General features: G+C 35.9%; 1 pseudogene; it reads left to right on the top strand.

The window, feature by feature from the left end:
• The first annotated feature begins 763 nt into the window (after window positions 1–763).
• Window positions 764–855, top strand: LOC144294415 (U2 spliceosomal RNA; annotated as a pseudogene).
• Window positions 856–7,945: the final 7,090 nt, after the last annotated feature.

The following is a 7,945-nucleotide window of genomic DNA, read 5'->3' as shown; positions in this document are numbered from 1 at the left end:
AACTGTGAAAGTGGTATGTTTTTTAATTGAATCTAATTCTTAGGTCTTGGAAGAAAAACAAACCTGTATTAGGCTTCCCTAATAAAAGCTTTAATTATGTTACTTGATCAACAATCTGTTTCTCATTATTAAAGACAAAGGAGAAATTCCCCTGTGGAAGTTCTTTCTCCATTAGAGCCATGGTGAATGCCAAAATAATTGCAGTATTACAGAAGAGAAATATGTGTGTGGTATTTGAATGGATATTAAGTAAAGAAGGCTTAGTTTAGTTAATTGATGTGTGAAGCCCACAGAAATATCAGAAACTTTAAAAAACAAATTGTAAATGATTTCATTAAGATGAAAGCCTATGTGTTTGTAGGTTACAGGCAAGTTTCTTCAATATTTTGATGATAATTAAAAATTCTGTTGAATTTTATCATGATCTTGTTTTCTTTAGAAATGTTTTGATTTTATAAAGGTGGGATTCTTCTCTTTATTAGTATTAGAAATCTTAAGAAATAATCTAAACTACCTTCTGGCTGTAGGTCTTTTCTTAAGAATAGGTGCTTATATTCTATTAATGGAGTATATCTTATACTTTTGTACACAAAAGTTAGGGCTTACTGGAATACTACCTCCCAGATGTATGTGCTCAAAGGACAATACGTATTCTACTGAAGAGTCTATTATATCTGTGTAAATGTAAGAAACAGCAATATATTATAATATATTGTACAGATCTCCCAAAATGTAAGACATGGTTTCTTTTAACATATTATATATCGCTTCTCGGCCTTTTGGCTAAGATCAAGTGTAGTAACATATTATATGACTTTGGCCAAGTTAGTTAATGAATTAATGCAACTACTTCATCATCAAGTGTCTGTGAGACACGGTAGGGTATACCTCATGAACTTAATAGTCCAAGTATTTCTAACAAACAATACAAACAAATAAAATCCAAATGACAAAATAAAATCCACAATTAGGGATGTATTTGTGCTTTGAAAGAAGTATACGTGATAAGTGTGAGAGTGTATAAATGGGAGGCTTATTTTTTTTCGAAGCATCAAGTGCAAATGTTTCTGAGAAAATAATTCATATGATAACTGAAGAATGAGGGGGATTTACTAGTTTTGAAGGAGTGTGGGTGAGAACTTTGTATACAGAGTGAAAAGCATGCAAACCCAATGTGGTAGAAGGCAGTGTGACACAAAGTACTAGTTGTCTAGTAAGATAAAAGAGAGGGAAAGATAACCTGAGATGAGTGTTAAGATCCAGGTGGGGGCCAGAGTAGTGAAGGTCTAATTGACAAGGTATTCAATTGGCCTGAAGGAATACTATTTATATTTGGCCTGGAATAGTTTTTAATAGCTCCTTTCCCCAGTCAAACACACACAAACACAAGCATGAACATGCACATGCACATGTGCACACACACACACACACACACACACACACCTCTTAAAAGTATCCTGGTTTTGGCCATGTATTTTAAGAACATTTTACTTACAGTTCACATTAGAGATTTTAGTCTTTAAGAACTAAATGTTCTTTCTCTTTGTTTCGAAGCAAGAAGTGTTATGTTTATATTTGTGTTTTACAAAGAAAATGATCAATAATTTGGAAAGGAATCAGTTGATCGTTAGTTGGCAAAGTGGATGATAGCATTCCAGTGGAGAGATACATGAAATTTTGGAAGAGAGAAGATACTATTAGTGTAGATGACAAGACATGAATGAACCAAAGATATATTCAGAAAATCAAGTCATTATCTCATGGTGGTAGACTACATAGATTGATGGAAAGAAAGATATTAGGGATGACTCCTGAGTTTCTGGATAAGTAACATTTGGTAAGATAAAATATCAACTGAGAGAACCAAGTCTGGAGGAAAAATCATAAGTTTGAGTTTGGATCATCTGAGGTTGAAGTACCATTGAAGCAGTCAAATAGTAAAAGTCAAATTTGATATATGTTTCATATGTGTCAGAAACTCACATGAGGGCTAGAGATGGAAATCTGGTGCAAATGGCAAAGAGCCTAGAATTCAGATGTGATTACGTAGAACAGGCTAACTCTATGTTGGCACTATCAACATTTTGGGGTAGATAGTCTTTGTTGTGGGGCATTGTCCTGTGCATTTAGGGTAATGTAATGGAGGCAATAATTCAACCTTTCCCATTTGGTGGCAAGGAGGTCAAGGGAAGAGTATGTTTTAGATAGAAAGGAGCGGTCATCATTGCTGAACAAAACTAAAAAGGCCAAATAAGATGATTGCAGATGTCTGTTGGATTTAGCAACAAGGTGGTAACTAATAAATTCAAGGAGGACTTTTGTTATTGCTGTTGTGGAATCATGGGGAGGAAGCCTTAGCTGACACCAAGATTCAATTGCCAAATTTAGATTTATATGTATCAGATATAATACTAGTGTCCTTCTTTTCAAATATTTCAAGAATACAGGCAATCAAGAGGCAAACAAATAAGAGAGGAGTTTGTGGCAGCCTTCATACTTACACTGGCACTTTCTTCCATGTGCTCTCTGGTTCAGAATAATAGATGAAGGTAACCAAGTGAGGTTTGAAGAGTTATTACATCACACAGCAAAGAAGTAAATATGATATAATGTTAATTATTTTATAATGCTGATATTTATACAAGTTATTTGACATTTTCCAGATAGCTGTGCTTCATGAGACATTGATTTTAGATTTATTAACCATAAGTAATCTTTAATAATCCTGCTGAGGACACTATATATAAAAGGACTCATTCTAATGAAATGCAATTAGTCTACTGAGAAGTCCAGTTGAAAGGAATTTAGAAGAAGGCAGTTCACTTGCCTTCTTTTACCAGTTAACTTACCAAGAACCCTTGTCCTGTAAGCAAATATGAGGTGTAGAGTAGGACTGTAACAGATGTCAAAATCCTCTATGAATGATGCACAATGAGCCAAAAGTGTGTAGTAACTGCAGATAGAAGGGTAAGTAGGTGATCAAGTCACATGATGTCCTTAAACATATCTTGGCGTAAAACAGGTACTCTGTATTTGCTGATTGAGTTAAGACGTGAATGAATGAATGATGATATTGAGATGAATGAATCTCAGAGGGACAGAATTTTCAACAAGAGTGTGAGTAAAGGTGTGGAGCACCACTTGAGAGGGAGGAGAATATTAATGCCCCTTCTGAACACTGAAGTGCGTGCAGTACACAGAATGATGATTCACTATTTATGAGAGCTGTAGAAGAAGTCATACAGTCAGAAGACACCTAAGTTTCAGTTGAGGATCAGAGAAGAGGTTAAACATATGGGTGGTGTTGCAAAGGGCAGAGTGGAGAGCTGGGAAGGTAGGAGGATGCAGGATACTGAGTCAAGTGTAAGAATGTGCAGCACACGCATGGATGAAATGCTCAAGAATCAACTGTCTGGGGAGGGATAGGGTTGTGACTGTCATCTTCAGGTGTACTAATGAAAAAAAGAATGCTGCCTTGATAAATTTATTTTCATTTTGTAGAGTGGTTTTTGTTATTTCTTCCTCCATTCCTAATCCTAGACCTTTACTTACCTAAATTAGAGTAAGAAAATATGGTCATGGTTTAACAGTACAATGATTTAATATTTTGGTAATGTCTCTTTGCTTAAGGCAAATTATGCCTCTCAAATTAGAGAAAATATGTCTTCTTTGGTCCATGATGATATAAAATTCCATAGTACTATGATTAGCTTAATTAAAAAAATCTTTTTCTACACCCATGGATGTATCCACATAAGTTTCCTTATCTATATATTAAAAAATCCCACTCTTCTGTCATAGTAGCTATATGTTACTGGGTTTTCATTTAATCCCTCTGATCTTCAGCCTCTTTGTTTTCTTTTTTTGTTTGTTTGTTTTTTAGCCTCTTTATTTTCAAATAAGATTTTAGAATAGGGTCTATCATTTAACTGATAAAACTTGGGGAGGAATATAAAGAAATTGCAAACACAGAGTAACTAATGCTGCACATGGTGTACAATTAGTACTTTTCTACCTTGAGAAAGATTTGATATTTAGCAAATACATCTGAAGTCCCCTTAAAACCATTTCCTTCTATACATCTTTTTGGGAGTGGGGCAATAGAGAAGTGGGTCTTAAATATCTGTAGGATCAAAGACTTTATCTTCTTTTTTAAAACAAGACTTTATCTTAAGTTCAGTTTTATAGAGCAATCAGGAGAAAGAGAGAAAGGTGCTCATGATAGAAATCATCAATTTTTATAATACTTTCTCTTCTTAGGGATTTAATGGATGACTTTCTCCACTAAGCTAATGACTCTTTGAAGGGACTCATACTCTCAGGGAGAACACAAGAAGCCCACTGTTCTTTTCTGTCAGCCACAAAGAATATGGTTATTTAATTGGAAACCGTAATGACTTCTTCCGTGTTCTTAATGAAAGAACACATTTTATATCTGCAGGTATCCCTATTTTACTCTCCATGGCACTTTAAGAGTTGATAAGTGAAATTTGACATTTGAAGATTTAACAAGAAAAATAGCTATATGTCAGTATATCATTGCTTCTCCCACTATACTAAGTCTATACGCTTTATGAGGATAATAAGCTTTCATTGGCTTCAAGTTACCAAGGTGAACATCATGTAGTAATTTTCTCCTACTGTTACCTAAGATACATTTGGATTATAGAGCAATTTCCTGCTACTTTTAGCAAAAAATCAGATTATAGTTAATTTCATTAAAGTAAGTGGTAGTTATAGACTGCCCTCTCTCCTGCAGCTAATGTAGTCACAGGCGGTACTAAATTTAATTCAAGTCCTTAAAAGATACACAATATTCATGGCATTAATGGCCATAGTTATTCTGAAGCTCTGTGTTTCACCCAGTTAAGTTATATAAAAGTAAGGAGTGTGTGTGTATGTGTGTGTGTGTGTGTGTGTGTAACCTCCATGATTAATATGATGCCATAAAACACCATTTCTCAGAGCTTTGCAACACTTAGTGAATGCAGAAAAATTTCAAGGTGGTTGTAGGTAACAAAACTGTAATTACAAAAAGGTGGAAATCAGTTCTTAAAGTGTTGCCCAAATTTTCTATTTTCTTTTGAATACAGGCCAAAAAGGTTTTAGTCTGTAACCTTTTCCTAAACAGGTCTTATCAAAATCGCTAATGACTGGGAAATTGATAAATCTAAGGACCCATTTGTGTTTGTTTTTCAGCCTCTTAAATATGTTATCTTATTTGACTCCTTTTTTTAAAGATTTTATTTATTTATTCGTGAGAAACACAGAGGCACAGACACAGGCAGAGGGAGAAGCAGGCTCCCTACAGGGAGCCTGATGTGGGACTTGATCCTGGAGCTCCAGGATCACACCCTGAGCTGAAAGCAGATGCTCAACTGCTTAGCTACCCTGGCATCCCTTATTTGACTTCTTAACACCATTTGATCTAATTGATTATTTCCTTGCAACATGATTTGGTTCTGGTCACCAACTCTCTCATAGTTTTCCTTTTATCTCACTGTTTGCTTATTCTCACTCTGTTTTGCTACTCTTTCTTTTCGTTCCCCTTTCCACTTCCTCCTCTTCTTAATGTTGAATTAAGGGCTCATTCTTTGAACTGTTTTTCTTTTCAATCAACATCAGGTAATCTCATCTAATCTTTTTTGTCCTATGATTGATATGATGATAGCATCCAATCTATATAGTTAGCTTGAATCTAAGTAGATTCAAAACTCAATTGCTCATGAACATTTCCATCTGTCTAATAGTCTCAAATTTAATATATCCAAACTGAATGGTTTTTTCCACTCAATTCTACTTTTCCTCCAGACTTCTCAAATACTAAAGTGGCAACGTCAGCCTGCCAAATACATAAGCCAACATTTGGAGTCATTTTGACTTTTCTCTTTTTCTCATATCCCACATTAAATTCATTGGCAAATCTAGCTGACTCTACCTTGAAAATATACTCAGAGTTCTACCAATTTCACCATCACCACTGCTACCACTCTGGCTCAAGTTACCTTCATCTCTGCCCTGGATTTTTGCTGTATCCTTCTAATTAGATTCTCTGTTTCTGTATTTGCTCACATTCAGTCTTATATCCTATACTTCTGCCTGGGTAATCCTGCTCAAATATGTTATATTATGTCAACCTCTGGCTGAAAGCCTTCCAATGATTCTCTATCTCACTCAGAATAAAATCCTAAATCCTTTAAATTGCTGATGGGGTTTTGTATGATCTGGCTCTTGCTGCCCCTCAATCTAGTTTCTCCTTTACTTACTACACTCTGATCACATTGGCCTCCATTGTTGTTCCTCAGTCACCAAACGCATGCTTTCTTCAGGACCTTTGTACTTCCTCTTTCCTCTGCCTGGAAACACTTTCCACCTATGTCTATGTGGTTTGGTCCCTCATATCCCTCAAGGGATTGTGCATATGTCCTCTCACCACTGAGCCTTCTCTGACATCCTATGTCAAATTCAACTCTTCCCATATTCCCACTCTTCCCCTTGCCACTCCTTATACCTTCTTTTCTTCATATCACTATCACATTAAATGTTCATTCATTTAATTGTTTATCTTGGGGGAAGATTTTGTTTATTTACTTATTTGAGAAAGAGAGAAAGCATGTATGCACACACATAGGCAGGGGGAGGGGTAGAGGGAAAGACTCTCAAGCAGACTCTGGGTGAAGCACAGAGCCTGATACAGGGCTGTCTCATGGCCTTGAGATCATGACCTGAGCTGAAACCAAGAGTACAAGGCTAACCTACTGAGCCAACCAGGTACTTTTCATTTAATTGTTTATTATCTGTTTCCCTCATTGGAATGCAGACTTCTTGAGGATAGGGAACCTCGTCCATTTTGATCATTACTCTATCCTTATGCCTAGTGTAGCATCTCATTTATAGAAAGTATTCAATATATATCTGTAGAATGAATGAGATTGAGTGAGAGTAACCTTTTTATATGTGTCACAGTTAAGTGTAACCTCATGACTTTCATTTCCAGAGTCTTTCTCTGATTATTAATTCTCCTGATTCCTAGGATCAGTTGCATTTCTGGGCTCCAGAGCTTCTATAGGTTGGATGGAAGATTTTTTAAAATTGTTATCATTATTAAAGGTCATGCCTGGGAAGGTTGGCCCCAGAGATTGGGTGGACCCAAATGAACAGAGCAGGAATTGGGATAGGACCCAGAAGTAGTTGATAGGAAGAAGCTCCAGAAGATAGTTCATCTCAGAAATCTGCAAACAGGCATTCAGAAATGTCTCTGTTGAATAGAGGAAAGGGGCAATTCAGTCAGATAGTTTGGGTCAGGAAGTTTCCAATGCAGGTAGAGCCTAAGCCATATTGCTGAGGGTAGGAAGCAAGGCTCTAGTTCACAGCAGTGAAGACATGTAGCCAAGACATAGACTTATAGATGAGAGTTTTTCTGAATTAAGGAAAAAAAACAGTCCTCATTTATAAGGAGCATATAGAGTTCTAGGTGACATAAATAAGACAGAGGACTGGAAATTAACGGAATAGACATTTATGCTTATCAAAATTTCAAAGACCCATTTCTTTTAGAATCATGCAGGCTATTTATTAAAAATGTAGAATTCTACGCTTACCTTGGTTTATCAAATTAGAATGAATGGGAAGAAGCTCTGAGCTGCTGTGGTGCCTCCATCATGGATCACCTGATAGCCATTTGATAAAGAGAAGAATAAAAGAGAAAGGCACAATAGATACAGCTAGGTGTTAAAAGATTGAACACTTATGAAAGAAATTGAAGAAGACACAAAGAAATGGAAAAATATTCCATGCTCAAGGATTAGGAGAATAAATATTGTTAAAATATCTATGCTACCCAATGCAATCTACACATTCAATGCAATCCCTATCAAAATACCATCAGCATTTTTCATAAATCTGGAACATACAATCTTAAAATTTGTATGGAACCACAAAAGAC

The sequence above is a fragment of the Canis aureus genome, chromosome 22 (genome assembly GCF_053574225.1).
Source record: "Canis aureus isolate CA01 chromosome 22, VMU_Caureus_v.1.0, whole genome shotgun sequence".
Lineage (NCBI taxonomy): Eukaryota > Metazoa > Chordata > Mammalia > Carnivora > Canidae > Canis > Canis aureus.
Note: the sequence above shows the minus strand (reverse complement) of the source record. Positions and strands in the feature narration are given on the sequence as shown.